We start from the raw sequence: 23,778 nt of genomic DNA, 5'->3' as shown, positions 1-23,778 counted from the left end.
TTATTCGGGCTATATAAACATACAAAAAGGGAACCCCGTGGAGTTCTCTTTCAGCTCTTTTCAGACTCCAAAAATATGAAGAGATTGTTGAGCAATTCTCTTTTTCAAACCCATAAAAGTAAATGAAAAGATGTCTACTCATTATAAGTTTAACCCTTTTCCAGACTGAGATAGAATATCTACAAAAAAGGAACAACTTAGTTGAACATTGCTAAGAGGTTCTCTTGAGTATTTTTTCTAACTTTTTGGACTTGAGACACTATCTATGAAAAGGTACATCGTTTGGAGTTTTCTTTTTCACCTCTTTTTCAAACTCTCTAAACATGAAAAAGATGTCAAGTTTTACCTTTGTTGGACTCATTCCATTATCAAACAATGATGGACTTGTCAAACATGACAAGATCGAACCTCTCATTCTCAGGGTTCATTAAATATACTTGGAGGGATTCATCCAAAGGGTGAACTTACAGATCAAGCATATGTTATCCTTGTCAAGCTTGTTAAAAAATTAAGAGGTACTGACCAGTATGGTTGGGGAAATTGGGAAGACAAGGTATTACATTTTCTAATGGCAACGAGTCTCTCTTGAACACAACACTCTTCCACTTCATCTCTGTGGCTATTGGGCTGGGTAATCTTCTTATATTTTGGTTATCATAAGGTTTTAAGAGCCTCCATTTCAGTTTTGGGTCAATGCTTCCAACTCCATTCAGTGTGGTCAGTGTGTTCAAGAGAATTATTCAGTTGATATTCATTACAATACTCTTAAGGCTTCATTCCATGTTTTCCTTTCCTAATCCAGTTATGTATCTCCATCAGTTTGTCTCAATTATGATACTCGTTTCGTGTCATTGATGGGGGATACATGAAGGCCCTCCTGCAATGGGTCACTTCCATTTGACATTAACACATTATCCAGGAAGTTGACTTAGAAATAACCTTTTCGTACCTTGGTGCTTGCATACATCAATGTTAAGTTTCATCGCTCTCAGTGACAGGTTTACATCAATGGCCTTCGATAGAAATACTTTATGTGGTGTTCGACATCAACTCATTTATTCACACCATATGGATTGTATTGTAGTATCTTGAGATCCATTAACATCATCAATGGTTTCTCTTGTATCTGTTAACAAATCACGTCATTGATCAGTAATCATAAGGTGTCTACCATATTCAACACCAACTGATTGATTCACATGGTTAGAATCGTATATTTGTTGGTCGTGTGAAGGAGATAGAAGACCATGGATCTAGTTTCATCCATTTCGGCTGCGATTTTAGGAGTTATACAGAGATCACAATCTATAATGGCCATGATCATACAGACAGTCATCCAATCATGGGTTCACTAGTAGTCATCTGCGGATGCATATTTTGATCATTGTACTTGTTATGTTAGCTAATCTTCTCAGTATAGATATGCCTCCCTCAACAAAAAATATGTCATGATGAAAATGTATTGTAATAGATGAATCTCGTCAGTTGTTCTTGATCCCAACTTGTCACAAAGTAAAGCACTTCAGTCATTAGTCATCATTTCTAACTTTGCGCTTTATGGAGAATTCTATTATATGCCATTTTTTCATGTTTGATTAATAAGCCTCTAAATGATATTAATCAACATCCTATTACCACTTGTCATCATGTTTCACAAAGTCATAAGCATGTATCTTTCATTCCCCAAAGTTTCTACCTCAAATTGCATCATTTGAACCAGTCTTAGGACCATCGCTCCCTGACTTCTTGTTGGACATCGTTCACCTATAGGTTTCTCCATTGTGGCCTACGTTGATCACCTACAAGTTGTTCCTCTTTTTATGTGCATTGGTTCTTCAAATTTAGGAAAAAGAGAGAAATTTCGGGAGCTTCCTTTTCTAGAATCTTCTAGAATTTGTTACAACTATTTACCTCGGATAAAATATTCAAATCCTATCCTACCCTACTTTGGAGTTTCCATCCCTTATCCTTTGATCCAATCCTCCCATCAAAATTAGTTCTAAAACCTTATATTGGTAATTGGATAAGAACTCCCAACTTACCCCACTCCTCTATATATTTACAACCTTCCATATGCAAGGGGTTAGCTTTTGGAGAGTGATTCTACCCTTATGTTGTTGTGGTGAGAGGTTTCATTTCATGCATTTAGGGTGATTGGAGGTGCACATTGTGATAAGGAAAAGACAAGTCAACCTAGAGGAGCTCTTCTACAATATCAACATCTATCTGTGGCTGTAAATCCTTCCATTTATATTAATGCAAAGAATTCTTAGTTTTCCTATATATGATGTCATTATTTCATGTATTTGAATACACTGTTGATCTATTGAATAGAGTATTTAGATGATACGGCATATATATCTTAGTTTCTTGGCTTGTCTTGTCTGACTGTGCGGGTTTTAATTTTGGCAATCAAAGCTAGAATTGGAGCATTCAAGCTAAAGGAGTGAAGCCCATAACATGTTCCAAGTAGGCATCATTCCGTCATCAATTTACTTTAAGGAAATAATTGGGTTCCTTGTTTCTCTGTTGTTCTAGGTTAGCCACGAAACCTAGGGGCTATATTTTTTTTCGCAATTGTAAATCTCATATGACAATAAGGATGCCCAGTCTTAGGTTGACCATTGCAGGGTAAAGGGGTAGATCATCTTGGAGAATAAGGATAATATTTAAATACTATTACTTAAAAAATTAAGGGTAAGTTGTGGGATGATAAGGAGTTAGAGGGAAAAAGAAGCTAAGGTATTATAAGGAGGTGATCAGCCAAACTCTTGCTAACTAAAATTATCTTTCTAAATTAACAAGTGATCAGAAGAATTTAATAATCATTGTAGAGATAAGAATTAATTCTCATGAGCTGCGAAGTGAAAATGAACATTGGTCTATTCCCAAAATACATTGGGATGAAAGAATTTTTCACCTTTGTGATACTAACAGGGTTGAAGATGAAAAACACTTTCTATAAGATTTATCGGCTATTACTCACATCCATTCTCATTTCTAAAACATTTTTCACACTAGAAACCTTCTTGAATTGTTGAGTCATGAGAACTATAGTGACCTAGGAATGCTTCTTTCCCTTCTTTTTATCATAGAAATAAGATATTAAAGAGTCTCAATTAATATCTTACGTTCTTAAGGTCTGATAGACCACATTGGTCTTAGTGGGAATTCAACATCATCATCATCATCTTATTCTTATTTATTCTTTCTTACTTCTTTCTCTTCATTCTTCCTTCTTCTTCTTCTTGTCACTAGAAAAATAGTGAACTATGAACACTTGTTTCCTTCTTTTTATCATAGAAATAAAATATTAAATCTCCTCAATTAATCTCTTATTTTCTTAAGGTCCGGTATACCACATTGTTATTAGTGGATATTCTTATTCTTCGTCTTGTTCTTCTTATTATCTTACTTTCTTAAGGTCTGATAGACCACATTGGTCTTAGTGGGCATCCTTCTTCCTCTTCTTCTTCTTCATAATATCTTAATTTTATAAGGTTTGATAGACCACATTGGTCTTAGTGGACATTCTTCTTCTTATTCTTCTTCTACCTACGAAAAACTGGGTATATTATTTCAGTTTGGGTTAAAATTCTTTGACTCTTAATTGATTTGCAATCTTTTAAAAACTATTTCCAAAGTTTATTAATGTTTTGGTAAAATTAATTATTAAATTTATTTTGTTAGAAATTGAAATTAATTTTGAACTCTTAAAATTTAAATTTCTAATTTTTTATATGTGGATGACTAGTTTTATATAGTTTAAAATGAATTTTTCAAATTAAAAATTGTTTAAAAATAATAATAACCTCTAATCGCAAGTGCCCTCATAAATTAATCATCTATTTTTCTCAAATATATTGATTTTTTCCATAATAATTAATGTTTTCTTTCCATTCATTATCATACTTATTTTTAAAAATATATATTTATTAACCTATAATCATTTCCTTATTTTCTTATTAATTGTTGTATTCTTTCAAACAACAATGTTTTTTTCTAATAAAAATGTATTTTCACCTCTCTCTCTCTCTCTCTCTCTCTCTCTCTCTCTCTCTCTCTCTCTCTCTCTCTCTCTCTATATATATATATATATATATATATATAGAAAGAAAGAAATCATTTCTATGTTATATTAACACAGTGAAATTTACACAATGTATAGACACAGTATCAATCTCTACCTCACAATGAGGAAACCATAGTGTGTAATAAAAAATCCGTTATCCTTAGGAGGAGAAACTAGAGTCTAAGTTTTACATAGAGTTTAACATGTGAAATATATTGTCACCGAACTCATAGTGGGTTTTTGAGCCTTACGGCACCATAATTGATGATTATAAAGCAAGGATAACTGCAAATCGTTATGGTGTTGGGAGCTTCTCGTGCCCAAACCAGATGCACTTAGGCTTAACAAAATAGGTGACGTCATGATGATATCCATTAATCCAAAACAGGGTCACTCTGATATTCATCACAAAAAATGAAAAGATAATTTAACCAACCTTCTCTTCACCATCTCCCCGTTGGTTAGTACATGTTGTATTAGATCTTCATTTTGCCATGCTAGTGCTTCCTTAAACCTGAGTGATGACTTGAGCATACATAATGCTAGAATACTCAAGGGCCTCTTCCAAGATGTAACACTCATAAGGGTTGGGAAGAGCAGGGAGGGAGGAGGAGCGTTGGTTGTTGGAGGGGAGAGGAAACATGTAGAGGGAGGAGGAGGAGCTCTATGGGGAGGTGGAGGGGATGAGTGGGCAAGAATGGAAGGCGAGCGAGACATAGCAGGGAATGGGATGTTGGGGGGTAAGCAATTTTAAGGTCTCTGGAAAGTCATTTTAGCAAGGAGGTGGAATGGTTGTGGTACACATAAAGCCCTAGTATCTAGTCAGCATCTTTAGACTTGTCATGCTCCCTCTCTTTCAGCTGACGGGCCAATAGATTGTGGAGAGCCCAAAGGGACTTGTGCCCCCTGCAGGTCTCCTCTTATTCCATGGTAACTACACTTCTTCTGATGTGCTCAGGGATGTTGTTATCAAACTGGGTGGTAATGGAGGCATCGTCCAGAGTGGTGAGGTGATGACCATGACCTCTTCCCTTGCCTGGGTGGTGTCCCCTTCCTCTGTCACTATTCATAATAGAGTTGCATGGGTCTGGTGTCACGCGATTGTGGTCAGTGAGATAAGAGAGGATTACAAGGGGTGGTGACAAGGAGATAAATAGTTGGGAGATGAAACGTATGACGAATATAATTCCTGAGATGATAGGGAGAGTTGTACATTCTAAGGAAAAGGCATAAATGCATGATTTAATTCAGATGGGTGCCATATTTTGATAGATCATTTCCATGTGTTGAGCATCGTCAAGAGAGCGATCTGAGTTACTCCTAGTCACCCAGATCTAGGGGTCCATTAATATATTTTATTAATCATAATTTTTTTTTAAAGTTTGATTATTTAATTGTTGCCCAAGATTTTTTCATAAATCTATGTTTTCATATACCAATAGATTATTAGAAACTTGATTCCCCCTCCACTAAGGTTATGGTGCCTAAATCATGCACTTAATATAACTAAGTTATATGATCACATGCACCTGATAAAGATTTTCTATTTTTGCATAAAAAGCAAGTACTAAGAAACAACATTACATATTACACTTGTTCATTTTATAACTAAGAAAAAAATTACTATCATTTTAATAATAAGAAAATAAAAAAGAATATATATATGGGTAATTTTATAAAAATTAATTTAAGTTAAAAAATATTAAATTTATCTTTTATTCAAACGGTTAGGTATATTACTATAACTTATGTAATTACCGGTTTAAAACCGTTTTTAATGAATTGTCATAAAAAAATATCAAACAATTCATTTAACAAATGCATCACATGAATCTCAAATAGAGTTAATTCTTTTGAAATATTTTCTATTATTTAGTAAATAAATACCATACTTCAATAATAATAGTTAATTTTTTTTTTTAAATATTCTCTTTATAATTTTTTTTTTCCAAATTATCAATCTTTATTATATAAAGCTTTCATCCTTAATTATTGGAGTTTAAATATAATCTTTAAATATTATCAACCACTTTAAAGTTCAGTGTTTCATAATATATGATCTAGAGTATTAAGATTTTAATAATATTTCCATTTTACATTTGAAATTTAATTTATGATATTAATTTTTTAGTAACAATCTCATTTTACATTGAGAATATTGTCCAATTTCATAATGTTAAAAATTAAGGATTTGAAATTGTAATAAATAAAGAGAATATGGTTAATTTAGCAAATTGTAAATTAAATATAGGTTTTCAAATAATTGTATTTTAATTATGTTTAGCAAAATTAAGATGAAATAATTTGCATATAAATAAAAAACTAATTTTAAAAAATATCATAATACATTATTCGGCCAATCAATGTTTAACTATGTTTTATGCAGGTGCTTTTAATTTGCTATAAGGGAAACCAAATGTTTTTAACCACCTACGTGAATAGAAATTCCAAAAATATGTATCAAAATACATCTAGTTGTCGCAATACAAAAAGGTCAAACACCACACATATCAGTCAATCAAGAGTCAGAACATATAATAGGCACCAAATCCTTGGCACTATATCCAAGAGGTTCAAGAGGACCACATTCACACTAGAAATATATTTTCAAATGTGTCAGTCATGCATCAAGCCTTTCCAAAATAATACCCCTAATTTCATAAGGCTTGTTTGATTTCTTCCAATGATGTAAAGATATTTTATCCGTCCTCTTGCTTTTCTTTTAAGACCCTGCCGAGTATTTTATTTATTTCCAAATGCACAAGGATGGAATTAATATACTATTCCCTTTGTCCCTTAGTAGTACCAGTGTTATGAAACCAGCTCACAAAAAGATAGAAAAGAGAGACCCACGCCTTAGAATTCAGCCTCTTCGAGGGGGCAACCTCCTTTACATTACATAAATGAACAATTCTTCGATGATACAAATGACAAAACCTCCTTTCTATATATAGGAGTCTAAGGAGTCACAATATAATCCAGCCGACCTAACAATAATAATATAAAGCCACAAAAATAACAATAGAGGGATTCTATGGGGCACAGAAATAACAATATGGGGGTAATAGGGGCACAACAATATAAATAAGGGGTATAACTACAATAGTAATGGGGTAATCACTAGTATTATAGGGACCCAACATGCCCCTCTCCTTCAAAAAAGTGTTGTCCTCAACGCTTGAGTAGTTCTGGATACTTCTGCATAAAATTCTCATCCTCCCATGTGGAATCTTCAGCGGATAAGTTCTTCCACTTGATAAGATACTCTGAAATTGATCGATTTCGTAGCTGTCGAGTTCTTGTTTCTGTGACTGCTTCCGGTTCCAATATAATTTTTCCTTCCTCGTCAAGTTCTGGCAATATTGTTTGAATTGGGAGCTTGTCACCTATAACCTTCTTTAAACATGAAACATGGAAAACTGGGTGCAATCGAGAAGCTGCAGGAAGCTCCAATTTGTATGCCATAGTACCAATCTTTTGCAACACCTTGTACGGACCATAATACTTTGGTGATAATTTATTATCCTTCTTAGCTTGCTTTAGGGACATTTGCTTATATGGTTGTAGCCGTAGGAATACCCAATCACCTACATCAAAACTTCTTTCACTGCGATGTTGATCTGCCTGTTGTTTCATTCTATTTTGTGCCAACACGAGGTTATCCTTTAAGAGTTGGAGGACTTGTTGTTGATGTTCGATGTGATGTTCCACTGCCTGAACCTTAGAATTTTCTCTTAAATATGATGTGATGGATGGTGGTTGATACCCATAAAGTGCCATAAATGGGGTCATTTTTGTTGCTGTATGGAAGGAAGTGTTATACCACCATTCAGCCAGAGGCAACCATTTGACCCATTGTGTCTGTTTATCAGATACAAAGCAACGAAGATATCCTTCCAAACATTTGTTTACTATCTCAGTTTGCCCATCAGATTGAGGATGATAAGATGAGCTATGAGCTAACTGAGTACCAAGACAAGAAAATAATTCTGTCCAAAAATTTCCAGTGAAAATGGGATCTCTGTCACTTACAATAATCTTTGGGTTTCCATGTAGCTTTTGAACTGTTTCCATAAATGCAGTAGAAACTGTACTGGCTTTAAATGGATGTGATAATGCACAAAAGTGTGCATACTTGGTAAGTCTGTCAACTACCACCATGATGACACTCTTTCCCTCAGACTTGGGTAAACCTGTGATAAAATCCATTGAAACCTCCTCCCAACGTTGGCTTGGAATGGATAAAGGTTGTAATAGACCCGGTGTCTTAATTGTTTCAACTTTATTTTGCTGGCAAACCAAACATTCCGCCACAAACTTTTGAATATCTGATTTAAGGCCATCCCAAAAAAATTCCTTCTTAACCCTGTGGTAAGTTTTTAAAAATCCTGAGTGCCCTCCTAAGGGAGAAGTGTGCAATTCCATAAGAATCTTTTGTTTTAGCTGGGAATTCTTACAGAGGTATAAGCGATCTTTGTACCATAACGAATCATTTTTCCAGCTAAATGTATCAGAAGTACTGGAATCTTGTTGTAGCTTTCGAATAAGTGCCCACACTTCTTCGTCATTCTTCCATTCCTCCCTTGCTTCGTTTATCCAATCTGGTTGGATAATAGAAATGGCACACAACAATGCTTCCACATCCTCATCCTTTCTTGAGAGTGCATCTGCCACCACATTTTGCTTCCCTTTTTTGTAGATGATTTCAAAGTCATAACCCAACATCTTTGTGACCCACTTTTGTTGCTCTTCAGAGGATAATCTTTGTTCTAAAAAGTATTTAAGGCTATCATGATCCGTTTTTACCTTGAAGTGTCTTCCCATTAGGTAGGGTCGCCATTTCTTAAGTGCATGGAGTATTGCCAACATTTCCTTCTCATAAATAGCTTTGCTTAAAAACTTTCCCTTGATTGGACGACTTTCAAAAGCAATGGGTCTTTCATCTTGCATTAGAACAGCACCAATTCCATTTCCTGAAGCATCACATTCCACAATAAAGGTTTTTGTGAAGTCCGGTGTAGCTAAGACCGGTGCTTGGCACATTGCCTCTTTAAGATGTTCAAAGGCCTTTGTTGCTTCCGGAGTCCATGAAAATGAATCTTTCTTCAATAATGTTGTTAGAGGTGCTGCTATTCTCCCATAATTCTTAACAAACTTGCGATAATACCCTGTCAACCCAAGAAATCCTCGCAGATGCTTTATGGATGTGGGGATTTTCCATTCCTTAATGGCTTTAATTTTGCTAGGGTCTACCTTAACTCCTTCATGAGATACAATATGACCCAAATATTCCACCTCCTGGACTCCAAAGAAACATTTGGATCTTTTTGCATATAATTGTTTCTCCTCCAATAGTTGTAGCACCCTGTCAACATGTTCAACATGATCCTTCCAAGACTTGCTGTAGATTAGTATATCATCAAAAAATACTAACACAAATTTTCTAAGGAATGGTTTGAAAATTGAATTCATCAAACCTTGAAATGTTGAAGGTGCATTGGTAAGGCCAAAAGGCATGACCAAAAATTCATAATGACCCTCATGAGTTCTAAATGCTGTTTTTGGAATGTCTTCAATCTTCATTCTGATTTGATGATATCCCGAACGAAGATCCAACTTGGTGAAGTAAATTGATCCATGCAATTCATCCAGTAATTCATCAATAACAGGAATGGGGAACTTATCTTTAATAGTGAGCTTGTTGAGCTCCCTATAATCTGGACACATGCGCCATGATCCATCCTTCTTGTGCACCAATACTACTGGAGCTGAGAAAGAACTTTGACTCGGTTGAATTATACCAGCCTCTAGCATTTCTGCAACCATACGTTCAATTTCACTTTTTTGGACATAGGGATATCTGTACGGCCTGATGTTTGGAGGAACACTTCCTGGAATCAGATGAATAGCATGATCATGATCACGCATAGGTGGGAGACCCTTGGGAGTCTCAAATACCTTGGAATGATTGTCCAAGACTTTTTGGAGATCTGGAGAAATAGATGATTCCAATGTGGAAACATCTAGCGAACATAATTGTGCAATTACACCTCTTTGCTCCTTTTTTAGAAGCTTTGTCATACCATTAGAGCTGATTATCTTTCCTGGTTTCCCTGCAATACCCCTTAATTCAACTTCCTTTCCTTCGAAGAAAATTTGATGAAAAGTTCTTGAAAATTAAAAGCTATTGTACCCAAGGATTGTAGCCATTGGACTCCTAGTACAACATCAGCACCTCCCATTGGAATGGAAAGCATTGGGCTAGTCAATACATATTCTCCCATGGATAGCTTGATATTATGGCACTTTCCAGAGCAATTTATTGTTCCTCCATTTGCAATCATCACTTGACACTCTGGTGCTGGATATAGGAAGCAATTCAATTCTTTTGCTACCCTACAATGAATAAAATTGTGGGTGCTTCCTGAATCAATCAACACTATTACCTTTTTCTTCTTGATTTGTCCTTCTATCTTGATGGTTTGAGGAGTGGTAATTCCCGCCAATGCATTACAAGATATGGTCGGATTTATTTGTTCTTCATCTAGGCTTTGTTCCTGGAATATATCCTCTTCTTTTGACCTTTCTTGCTCCTTTTCTTCTTCCTCTTCACAATCTATGTAGAATAATTTCTTCTCAGCACACTTATGACCTTTTGTGTATTTGCTATCACAATTGTAACAAAGCCCTTTTGCTCTTTTTTCTTCCAATTGTTGTGGTGTCAACCTTGTAGGTTGTGGAAGACTATGGGCAACAACACTTCCATCTTTATAGTTGTGAGTGGTATGCTTCCTAGTTGCCATAATTTTGCTTTCCATTTTTCTTGCTAACCTGAATGCCTTCTCTAATGAATCAGGTTCCCAAAGGCGCACATCATGTTGGATATTATCCTTTAAAGACCCTATGAACACATCAATCCTATGCTCCTCTGGAATATCTTTTACCCTTATGTTCAATTTTTGGAACTCCTCAATGTGCTCCATTATTGAACCCTTTTGTTTGAGACTTATCAATTGGCTAAAAAAAGTGTTGCTTTTTGTATCCTCATAATGTGCTATCAATTCTTCCGTAAAAATTGCCCAAGTGATAAATTGTTTACGAGAACAAAGCCATTGATACCATACAAACTGATTTGGTTCCAAATATAAAGTTGCCATACGTACCTTTTGTGTGTTTTGCACATTATTGAGATCGAAGAATTGCTCCATCTGTAATATCCATGTGGCGGGATCCTTGCCATCAAACTTCCTCATATCGATTTTTGGAACATGGTGAGTCTTCGATCCAACATTAGAGTCTATGGAATCATGATTAACATTTCTTTTGTTCTCATCATGAGTTTCCTTTACTACCTTTTCACCATTAGTGACCCTTTCTTGTAGCAACTTCTTCAATTCTTCCATGTCTGTCTTCAAATCTATCTTCAAATTTACCATCGAATCCTCCACCTTAGTTTCCATGCCCTTTATCTTAGATTCCACGCCATTTATCTTAGATTCCACGCCACTTATCTTAGCTTCTGTTAGCTTTTGTGAGCGTGACATTTGTTGCACTTGTTCTTGTAATTTTGATATATCATGTAGCATTTCTTCCTCTTCTTCATGAGTCATGCTAGAGCTTTCAGGTTCCTTACTAGGTGTTTGCATTTTCTTTCCTCGGGGCATCAGTTACCGATAATAATGCTTTACTATGCCCTTTGAATTCCGTTAAACCAAGCTTACATAAAAATTTTAAAAAAAACTACACACCTTTTTTCACTTTATAGAAGCCTGATATTGAATCTGATGTATCTCTGTAATTTCAGATCATCCAGTTCTGAAATTGCTACCTGTAGTAGCCTTCTGCGTCCTCTTTCCAATGCCACAAGTCTGAGCCAAATTGGATTTTCCAAGTAAGAGTTATGTGAAATATCCCATAGTGACTTGCTTTTAGACTAGTTCAGTAGATCGAACTTGTATGACGTGCCACGAGTCACTGTTTCAACCTTTGAATCTGAAACACACATACAAGAAACTACAGTCCGTCCTTTTTCTGTACCTTTTTACGAAATTTCAATCCGATCCTCAGAGAGAGAGTTATGACGATTTTCCCCAGGTCACCTGTTTTGAATGTAATTCAGGAGTCTGCAAAAGGCCAACTTCCTCAGATCATATCTCCGAAAATATCGCGCGAAAAGCTCTGAAATTCAGACCCAAGGTTCAGCGCCAATTCTTCTCAAATGGGTTTTTTTTTGCGACTTCTGAAACGTCACAGAAAAAAAGTTATAGCAAAAATGCCACGATGACCTGTTTGGAGCAGCGAAACCCTAGAATCCAAAGCTCTGATACCAAATGTTATGAAACCAGCTCACAAAAAGATAGAAAAGAGAGACCCACGCCTTAGAATTCAGCCTCTTCGAGGGGGCAACCTCCTTTACATTACATAAATGAACAATTCTTCGATGATACAAATGACAAAACCTCCTTTCTATATATAGGAGTCTAAGGAGTCACAATATAATCCAGCCGACCTAACAATAATAATATAAAGCCACACAAATAACAATAGGGGGCTTCTATGGGGCACAGAAATAACAATATGGGGGGTAATAGGGGCACAACAATATAAATAAGGGGTATAACTACAATATTAATGGGGTAATCACTAGTATTATAGGGACCCAACAACCAGTGTCATTTTATTTATTTCCAAATGCACAAGGATGGAATTAATATACTATTCCCTTTGTCCCTTAGTAGTACCAGCGTCAGGAACATAGTGAGAAACATCTACCAAGATATTAGTTTATGATAAAGCTAGATGATCCATATCATCCCAAGACTCCATATTACAAATTTCATTTTGAGTTTAGAGGGGGACAGCAATGTAAAATATATCTGCTACTTCTTGATCTTGTTATTGGTCTTGGTTCCTACCCTAGGGGCCTTGTCCACCCCCTCCCCTCTAGTTGCGCATACGTTATCTCAACATATCACACTAAGCGGAATCTTGTGTAAGTGACTTATAGGAGTGGGAATTAGCACAATAATATAAAAAATTATAGCCTATACAGTGCCCACAAAAGAGATGAATAATTGAAATGCCAAAGAACAAGTCCAAATATAGGTAAATTCCAACCAACATAATATATATGTTGTTGTCAACCCCCAACAGAGACAAAGTTCTAAATGCTAACCAACCCACATGATGCTAGAACCATGTTAGGCTTATAATTTTTAAACCGCCACAACTTGACGATTTCCTATTGTTGGAATTAATATAACACTTAAAAGAATGTGGAGATGTCATTATTAGGGCATCTTCAATGCTAGAAAGGATAGATAATAGATAAATAGACCATGACGTCAACTACTATAAATAAATTAAACCAGAACACAATATTGCCATAACTAACACTATGTAGCTTAATGTCATGAGGGTATGCATAAAATAAAAGTGATACTAGAGTTACCCATCTCAAACTTGTCATTGAGACCACTCTTTGGATAAGTATTTGGAGAACAAGAACTCACAACCACCTTCCATCAGACTGAGGATCCTTCCCCTTCTACTAGCACATCACGTATGTTATCCCAGTGTTTTGCATCTACTGTAGACTCTTGATATTCCGCTGTGTCAACACTGAATTATTGCCTCCATTAATTGAAACGGTCACACAAGTATCAACCTTTCCACCATTGTGTGTCCTAGTAGGAGCCAAGGTATAATTTTCTACTGCTAGTTTTGCATCGAGGGCAGTTTCCTTAGGAAAAAATTCTTCTCCTTTCCAAATGCGTAGCTCCAAAGCTATGGATTTTCTTGTGTCACTTCCCTAAGCGTAAGACAAAAAAGAGGTAACTTCTTTATGTAGTCTAGGATGAGACTACAACCAAGGAGTTCCAAAAGAAATTCTCCTATCATATTTTCATTGGAACAAAGGATGTTATGCCCAAACTCTTATTTCCTTCAATCTTTGTCTCACGAAGTGCAGGCCCTAGTCTTGCATACTGAAATGATGTGCCTTTAATATCCTAAAGGTTCAAATCCACATGCATGTCAAGGGTATCCCATTCTTCCCCCCCCTTAATTATGCCTTGAGGAAGCTGGGTAGCGGGCTCACCCCCAAAAACCTTATTCTGCCACCCCCATCTAGGAATATGAGTGAGAATTTAACTAAAAGCTTTTCAACATATATGGATCAATAGTTGTATTAAATTCAAAGCCCATTAAAGTTCATATTTCCATGTTTTTAGACTATTTAAATTAACCAATAACAATATCGATCTTTTCTCCATGATTGAGAAAGTTTAAATTTATCTTTTCCTATTTTCAATAAAGATGTTTAGGATGGTCCACTAAGTTATCATGGTAGATTGGAAAATTATACAAGAAGAGATAATTTTTTGAGATGTCAGTTTTCCTTTCTTTAAAACAATTAAGCTTCAAAATGTAAACATATAATGAACAATATAATAAAAAGTTGATAGAGATTTTATTTGGATTAATTATTAAATTTTAGATACAAATAATTAATATATTCTTTTACTAGTCTTTAAATTTATTTTACATATTTTTGCTAAAAAGTATTGGTTTGATTGTGTGATTTTCTTAGTGAATGTTGGCATTTGGATTTAGGAAGTGCCTTTGTATATGTACATATATATTTGTATAGAAGTGCTTCCATCTATACACTCTTGAAACTATGAGGGTATTTCAATATATTTGCATATATATGCACTTTGAGATAACACTTTTCCATATGCACATATATGAAAGTGCATAGATATACACATACATGAGTATTTTCATATATTATATGCAAAGAGTGCATACATGGTAGAATTTCATTATGTATATATGAAAGCACACATGTATTAAATCACATAACATATGTACATATATGGAAAGACTTGTATGTCAACATATATAGAAATGCTTCCATATATATAGCATAATTCTTTGATACATATGTAAAATAACTTTCATATTTGTGAGTATACATTATACAAATATAGAGAAACATTCCATTTATAAAAGTACATGTATATGTATGTATATATATATATATACTAAATCATTTTTTACATATAGTCTTGCATAAAAGCAGTTCACACATTGGAAGCTCTATATATAGAAACGTTCCACATATATACATTGAAGCAGCAGATAGGTTTCAATTATTATCTCCTCATCAATACAATTAAATCAATTCAAGTCATGTCATTATTATTATTTATCAATATATTCTGGTATTATTTACATATATACCAGATATCCCGACATCATAACCAAAGATGGATCTGCCAATAGCAGCAACACTGCTCGCAATAACGAAATAGAGCATTGCTCGGCCATGGTATTCCTGTGCTCTTTCGCGTGACACTCCCACTGTCACTGTGTGCACAGAACCTCCCGCCATCAGGCTCTATAGAACCAGGAATATTCAAGAAGGGCTCAAAACATATCTTGCACAGATCTGAATCCTGGCCGTGGTCTGTATAAAATTAAATTCCGCATCTTATATGTTTGGTAGATGGCGACCAACACTATTATCACAATGCAGCTAACCTTTGTCAACAATGAAATGCTCCACAAGGCATTTTTACATTCGCAAATTTAAACCCAATTGATGATGCAACGTTATCCATCCAGGTCGCCATGCAACATATTCATCTCATTTCATGTGTGAAGAGACAAACAATCTCCATGCTTATAAATACACGACACATTAATTAATTCACTTCTATCTTCCCATCATGACTTGACTTTCCATTTGATGAGAGGCACTTAACTAAATCTTTCTATTCTCGTTTAACTAAATTTTCAATCTTTCTATTTTGATGAGAGGCACTTAACTAGATTCATGGAGAGACCCACTTATGAGGGTCTCGTATGAGATGAATGTTGATATTTGGGAGTTCCAGGGGGCTTGCGGTACTTCTTGGACCAATGAGACACCATAGGGTGAGTGGTTCACCTTCCCCTAATGGTGTGCGATGTACAGGGTGAATGGTTCACCTTCCCCTGTGATACCCCACAATGACATATGCATAGGATAAGTAGTTCACCTTCTCCTATGTGATATGAGCAGGATTAGTGGTTCACCTTCTCTTATCGGCACATCCTACCCGTGCAGTCTGAGAATCATGGGAAGTAACTCTCATCTGGCCAATGAGTAGGGAAATGAGGATAGGTACCATAGTACTACCGATGGACGCACCATGTACTACCATACTCCCTATGCTAGGGTGTTGATATTGATCTAAGATCAATGGAAAGTGAGTTCAGGTCTGTTAAGAGAGGTATGGCACGCTCTCTATTATTGGATACTGACTTCGGGTCAGTGGAGAATGGTATGACACATTCTCGATCATTTCTTCTTTCTTCATGGTTCAACAGAGCAGAGACAAGGATGGTACATATTGTAAAATAGTTTGGCAGGTGAAGTTCTCCCTAGTTGAGAGGGAGTGTTAATTTTGGAAACTAGGGCCAAACTTCACATTGGACAACTCATATGAGGCAACTCATATTTTATTGGACTCCTCTCTTCGAGAGGTGTAGGATTGATCTAAATATCATCCCATTCTGACATGTACAAATGGAATTATGAATTTATTTTGATTATGGACAAATTGTCAAGGTCGACCAGCAAACTAATCTAGTTACAGAATCCCAACAATCACTTCTATTCATCCTCAACATTTTCATATAAATACAAGGTGCCTCCTCCTCATTTGGACACTTCACTCACTCACAATCTTCTCTCTCCTTCATTGATTGGGTATGAATTTCAGAGGAACCTCTCCGCATGTGCAAAGAAGGGAAGTGTTTTTTGTTCCATACGTTGACCAGTGTTGACCAAAATTGCAGGAGGCTGATTTGACTTTTTTTAACTAGGATTGACTAGAATTTTTCGATTTTTTTTTGGGCTGATTTGACTCGCTATTAGAGGCTGAGTTGACTGGGTTTGACCGAGTCGAATTGAAGGAAGACTTCTGCCCTCTTGACCAACATCTAATTTTTTGTTAGGACTTTTTGTGATCAGATTTCACTGTGATTGGGCAAGTGAATATTGTATATTTTACTATCTCTCTCTCTCTCTCTCTGTGCTGAAATTTTGAAGAATTATAAGAAGAAATGATCAAGGGTTTCCCCACATTGGGGTTTTTCACTGGTTGGTGCCATATTTTGTGTCCTCTTGTCTTGGATTGTCTTATACTATTATTGTTTATCTGCATTTTACTATTATGATGTTTTGATTACTAAACTCGATATTGATATTGGGATAACAAAGAAATTGAAGTAAAATTTCTCTCAGCATAGAACATACCATTGTTATCCTAAAATTAACAAAGATAAACCCAATGGTCAAAATATTGTATCCATATTTGTATAACCTTTAATGAAATAACATTCATGCTTATATTTGATTATAGCTTGCACAATCCAACAAAAAGGAACATGATTTATTTAACAAATTCAAAATTAAATCTCATTTTTTAAATAATTGCAAATTAATTATTTTCAACAAAATGGAAATCATATAAAATTATTTTCATATGAGTGAATTTTTATTTTTAATAAGAATTAGTTTCGTGTTTCCTCGTAAAATATTTATAACATAATACATCATTCAACTAGTGAATGTTTCACCATTCCCTACGTAGGCAGTTTCAATCTGCCTCGAGGGAAACCAAATTTTTTTAACCACCTACGTGAATAGAAAGTCCACAAATATTCATCAAAATACATCTAGTTGCTATAATACAAAAAGTTCAAACACTAGAAATAGCGGTCAATCAAGTGTCAAAAAATGTAATAGGCACCATATCCTTGGCACTATATCTAGGAGGTATAAGAGGATTAGGTTCACACTATAAATGGATTTTCAAATGTGTTAGCCATCCATTAGCCTTTCCAAATAATACTCTAGTTTCATAGTGCTCGTTTGATGCCTTCCAATGATGCAAAAATATTTTATCCATCCTCTTGATTTTCCTTTAAGACCATGCCGAGTAGAGTATTTATTTTCAAATGCACAATGATGGAATTAATATACTATTTCCTTTGTCCCTTAGTAGTACCAAGGTCAGGAACCTAGTGAGAAACATCTACCAAGATATTAGTTTATGATAAAGCTAGATGATCCATTCAACCCAAGACTCCATATTGCAAATTTCATTTTGAGTTTCAAGGGGGACAACAATGTAAAATATATCTACTACTTCCTGAGCTTGTTATTGGGCTTGGTTCCTACCCTAGGGGCCTTGTCCACCCCCTCCCCTCTGGTTGCACATACGCTATCTCAATGTATCACACTGAGGGGAATCTTGTCCAAGTTCCTTATAGGAGTGGGAATTAGAAAAATAATATAAAAAATTGTAGCCTATGTAGTGCCTACAGAAGAGCCGAATAAGAGAAATTCCAAAGCACAAGTCCAAATCTACGTAAATTCCAACAAACAAAATATATACACCATTATCAACCCCCAACAGAGATAAAGTTGTAAATGCTAACCAACCCACAAGATGCCAAAACCATGTTAGGCTCATAATTTTTAAACCACCGCAACTGGACGATTTCCTATCGTTGGAATTAATATAACACTTCATTGACTAAGGGGATGTCGTTATTAAGGCATCTACAACATTAACAGGGAGAGCCAATAGAAAAATATACCATGGCATCAAATACGTGTAAATAGATGAAACCAAAACACAAATACTACCATAACAAAGACTATGTAGCTTAATGTTGTGAGGGTATGCATAAAATAGAAGGGGTGCTAGAGTTACCCATCTCAAAATGGCCATTAAGACAACTTGGAGAAGGATCTAGAGAACATAAACTTGTGACCACCTTCCATTGGACTGAGGACCCTTCCCTACCATCAATACATCACGTATGCTATTACATTGTTCTACTTCTGCTCCAAACTCTTGATATTCCACTATGTCAGCATTGAATTATTGTCTCCATTAATTGAAATTGTCACACAAGTATCAACCTTTCCACCTTTGCATGTCCTACTAGGAGCCAAGGTATAATTTTCTATTGCTAGTTTTGCATCGAGGGGAGTTTCCTTAGGAAAATTTTCTTCCCCTTTCCAAATGCATAGCTCCAAAGCTATGCCCTTCCCTGTGTCACTTCCCTAAGCATAATACAAAAAAGAGGTAACTTCATTATGGAATCTAGGATGAGACTGCAACCCAAGAATTCCAGAGAAACATTCTCCTATCGTATTTTCATTAGATTCAGAGGGTGTTTTTCCCGAACTCTTATTTCCTTCCTTCTTTGTCGCACAAAGTGTAGGCCCTAGCCTTCCATATCCAAATGTTGTGCCATTAATACCTTGAAGGTTCAAATCCCCATGCATGTCAGGGGTATCCCATTCTGGCCCTCTCTTAATTATGCCTTGAGGCACTTGGGTAGTGGGCTCACAACCAAAAACCTCAACGTGCCAAATCATCCACCCCCATCATGGAATATGAGGGAGAATTTAATTAAAACCTTTTTAGCATATATGGATAAATACTCATATTCAAGTCAACGTCCATTAAGGAATATTTCCATGTTTTTAAACTATTTAAATTGACTAATGAATATTGTCTCCATGAATTAGAGAGTTTCAATTTATCTTTTTATATGTTCAATTAATACTATTAGGATGGCCCACCAGGTTGTCATGGTAGATTAGAAAATTATACAAGAAGAGAGAATCTTTTGAGATGTTTGCTTTCTTTTGTTTTAAAAAATTAAGTTTCAAAATTTAAGCATATAATGGTTCTTATAATAAGAATTGAATAGAGATTTTATTTGATTAATATTTAAATTTTAGATAAATAGTTAATATATACTTTTTACTAACCATTAAATTTACTCTACATATTTTTGCTAAAACTCTGTAATATGGATACTGGTTCTCCAAGCAATATGGATATTTTCCTTTGAATCCAAAGTTTTTTTAAGTGAATGTTGGCATCTGGATTGAAAAGTGCTTTTACATATGTATATGTATAGAAGTGCTTCCATGAAAACATTTCAATATATGTAGATATGTATGTACTTTTAGATATGCAAAAATATGAAAGTGCATAAATGTGCACATATACAAGCATTTTTTCATATAGTGCAAACAATACATATATGCAAGCACTTTATATATATATATATATATGAATGAATGAGAAAGCATAACACGTATCAAATATGTGCATACATAGAAATCATATATGTACATATATGCAATCACATATGAAAATGCTTCCATATATATGCAAGCAAAATTCTTTGGTGTTTGTATAAAATAATATTTTTATTTACTTATATACATTGTATATATATATAAATGCTTTCGTATAAATATAAATACAAAAATATTTTACGTATGTATAGAAACATTTCACACATATATGAAAGCGCATCCTTATATGTCTATATAATGAATCACATTTTACATAGACTGTTGCATAAAAGCAATTCACACACATACATGTATATTTCTATATAATGAATCACATTTTACATATTGGCACATGCATTTTTAATCCTTAACTTATATTTAGAGGTATTTTTATAGACGCTCAAGTATAAAAGTGCCAGTGCATATATAAAAGTATTTCGATGCGTATCATTTTATAAATATACTGAGCTGTTACATGGACATGCAGATTTTTACCATATATAAAAGAAAAGAAACTACTTAGATGAGATTTTAGATATATGATATGTCGTGGAAATAAATTCTCGAATAAATTTTCAAATTACAATAAATTAGAGGAGTCAAACTCTCAAATTAAATTAGTCTTCTTGATTTCAATCACCCATATGGCCGCTTGATCACCTTCTCATCCATACATGGAACGTTTTTCTTCCAAAACCAGTGCTTTCTTCATTCAAGAATCATTTCTTCAATGGGTACACCCTTAGTCTCAGGCAGGAAGAAGTATACAAAGGCAGTCATGATACAAATCCAGCCTGCAAAGAAGAGGAAAATCCCGTACTTGAACGTACATAAAAGATATAGAAAGGATTGTGCAATTGCAAATGTGAAGAGGAGATTTACATAGACAGATATGGCCTGTCCAGCAGAGCGTGTTTCCAGTGGGAAAATTTCACTGGGCACAGTCCATCCAAGAGGACCCCATGACCACCCAAATGCAGCCACAAATAAACAGATGGCTGCTACCAACAACGCTGAGAATCCTTTGGATAGTTGTTGGTCTCCTCCAAACTTTAGGGCCAAGACTATGCCAACAGAAACCTGCGAAAAAAAGAAGATAATATTGTTGCTAATGAAGCCAGCAGAAAGCAAAGCAGCAAGAATGCGAAAAAAAAAAGCCCAAACTCTCTCCATATTCTGCTGCTGGGCATGGCATGGGCATGTTATGTTGGAAGCCTTGGTTATACCTGACGTGCGAACCCTCTCTCATACCTGACATACTATCATCATAATGCCACCACCAAGTAGCAAGGGTCTGCGCCCCCACTTGTCAACCGTTGCAATTGATAGGAGGGCGGAAAGTACAAGAACAGCTCCGGTCAAAACGGAGGAATAGAGGGAAGCATTTGCACCAAAGCCCAACGTGCCGAAAAGAACAGGGGCATAGAACAATATGGAATTGATTCCAGTCAAGATCTGAAACATGGGCATGCAGATGGGCATCACTGGCTGTGGCCGATTCCTCCTCTCAAAAATATTTCTGAATGGATGTTCGATGGCGTTAGCCAGTTCACTGGCATCCACCATATCTTGATACTCTGCATCTACATGGTTGGTGCCGCTCGTCTTCTCCCTTCGCCTAGACGGCCACGTTCTATCAGACTGTTGGGAGTCTCAGGAAGGAACATCCCTCCAACTGTCATCAAAAGTGCAGGAACAGCAGCCAAACCCAGAGAAAGACGCCATCCCCACGGTGTTAAGTTCTGAGTGCCGTAATTAACCAAATTTGCTGTGAAAATCCCAAGTTTTGTGGCCAATTGGAACAACATATTGAGTCCTCCGCGGAGTTTTGGAGGAGCCAGCTCTGACAGGTACAGAGGAACGGCCTTGAAACAAAAAATAAAAATCTGTCAACCCATTAATTCATTCAAATTTAAATTAATAAAAAACTCTGCAAACCCATTTCGGCCAAACTATTAAAAAACTCTGCAGAGTTCTCACGTCATGATTCAGATCCAAACTATTATTAAAAAAGTCTAATTCAAACCCAATTGGTTCGTTCTAAAAGCTCAGACTAAAACCTCTGTGTAGGTTAGGTTACCCAAGTCATTCTAAGTGGAACTGGAATCCCGAGTCATTCTAAGTTGAATTTCAAAGACAAACGACTAAATCATTGGTTACCCGCAAATCTAATCTAGCTATTTTTATTTACCTGATTTGCGAAGCCAATTCCGACCCCAAGCATAATGCGCCCCAAAATGAGCATTGCCAAATTCACGGCACTGGCTTTCAGAAAAGCGCCTACGATGAAACTGGTACCTCCAGATGAAACTGGTACCTCCAGATATACATACCAGATATCCCGACATCATAACCGAAGATGGATCCGCCAATAGCTGCAACAATGCTCGCAATAACGACGTAGAGCGTTACCCGGCCATGGTATTGCTGTGCTCTTTCGTGTGACACTCCCACTGCCACTGCGTGCACAGAACCTCCCGCCATCAGGCTCTACAGAACCAGGAATATTCAAGAATGTTGAAAATGTAATTTCAACCGCACATTAGTGGACCCGTAAAGCAGCAGTTAATGCACCCAAAATCGCTCAGCAAAACCACCAGAGCATATCAGACCGCCTTTGATCACAAAGTAGTTTCCGTACAGTGAACTCTGATACAATGAAATATTGCCGCGTGGTCCTCCATATACGTAAGTAGGATTGACATTTCGGAGCCTAAAGTTCAGCGTAAAATGGCTCCCGAAATTTTCCACCACCGTCCGATCTGCCTGATTGTTCTCCGCCATCCATCAACCAAACCTGCATTCGAGCCAGCATTAATTAACCTTGCGTGGAGTAAACTCAAACAGTTGACCGCCGGTTCCTTCTGCAAAAGAATTAAATCGAATTTAAACATGGTCGTAGAAAGTTGGTAAAGCATTTAAGTTTTTTTATATTACAGCACGTAAGGTAATTAAGTTTGTTCGTTTTGTTTTGACATACGTTTTTTTTAGTTTTTTTTCATATAATGAGCCAAAAAAAATGTAAATGTTGGATGTTGTAATGTTCCTTTGGCTGCAGCGAAAAACCGAGTTGACCTTTCATAAAAACGTTGGTTTTGCACAGCAGTGCAAGCTGAAAAAACAATGGGAACGCATATGTATTAGAAGCTTTTTATGTGTTGACTTTTTTTATGATGCAAGGAGCGAATATCGCATAGCAATGCGTAGAAGAAGAATGAGAGTTTTTGTATGACTGTATTTTATTTTTGTGATATGCAGAGAAGTGGAGCAGACATATAATGTTTTTTTTGGAGTTGCATATGTAAAAAAAAAATTACAGCAGTATGTGTAAAAATAGTTTTACACCAGTAAATGTAAAAGGGGTTTTACAGCAGTAAATGTAAATGATTTTTTACACACCAGCAGTGTAAATACTCAGGAGGAGACAGAGTAAATATTTTATTGGCTGAATGTTGTTTTTGGTGAATCCCTCTCAGTAAAAGAGGATGAATATGTATCAGACATTTTGTTTTAATGAATAGAAATCATTTTCTGGGTGTGTAAT

General features: G+C 35.8%; 1 pseudogene; it reads right to left on the bottom strand.

Annotated features, from left to right (window-relative positions):
• Positions 1–20,870: 20,870 nt before the first annotated feature.
• LOC149145100 (sugar transport protein 7-like) lies at positions 20,871–23,018 on the bottom strand (annotated as a pseudogene).
• Between the last annotated feature and the right edge of the window lie 760 nt (positions 23,019–23,778).

The sequence above is a fragment of the Pinus tabuliformis genome, chromosome X (genome assembly GCF_031772625.1).
Source record: "Pinus tabuliformis cultivar Carrire ecotype Pingquan chromosome X, CPIR1, whole genome shotgun sequence".
Taxonomy (NCBI): domain Eukaryota; kingdom Viridiplantae; phylum Streptophyta; class Pinopsida; order Pinales; family Pinaceae; genus Pinus; species Pinus tabuliformis.
This window is presented reverse-complemented; position numbering and strand designations above follow the sequence as displayed.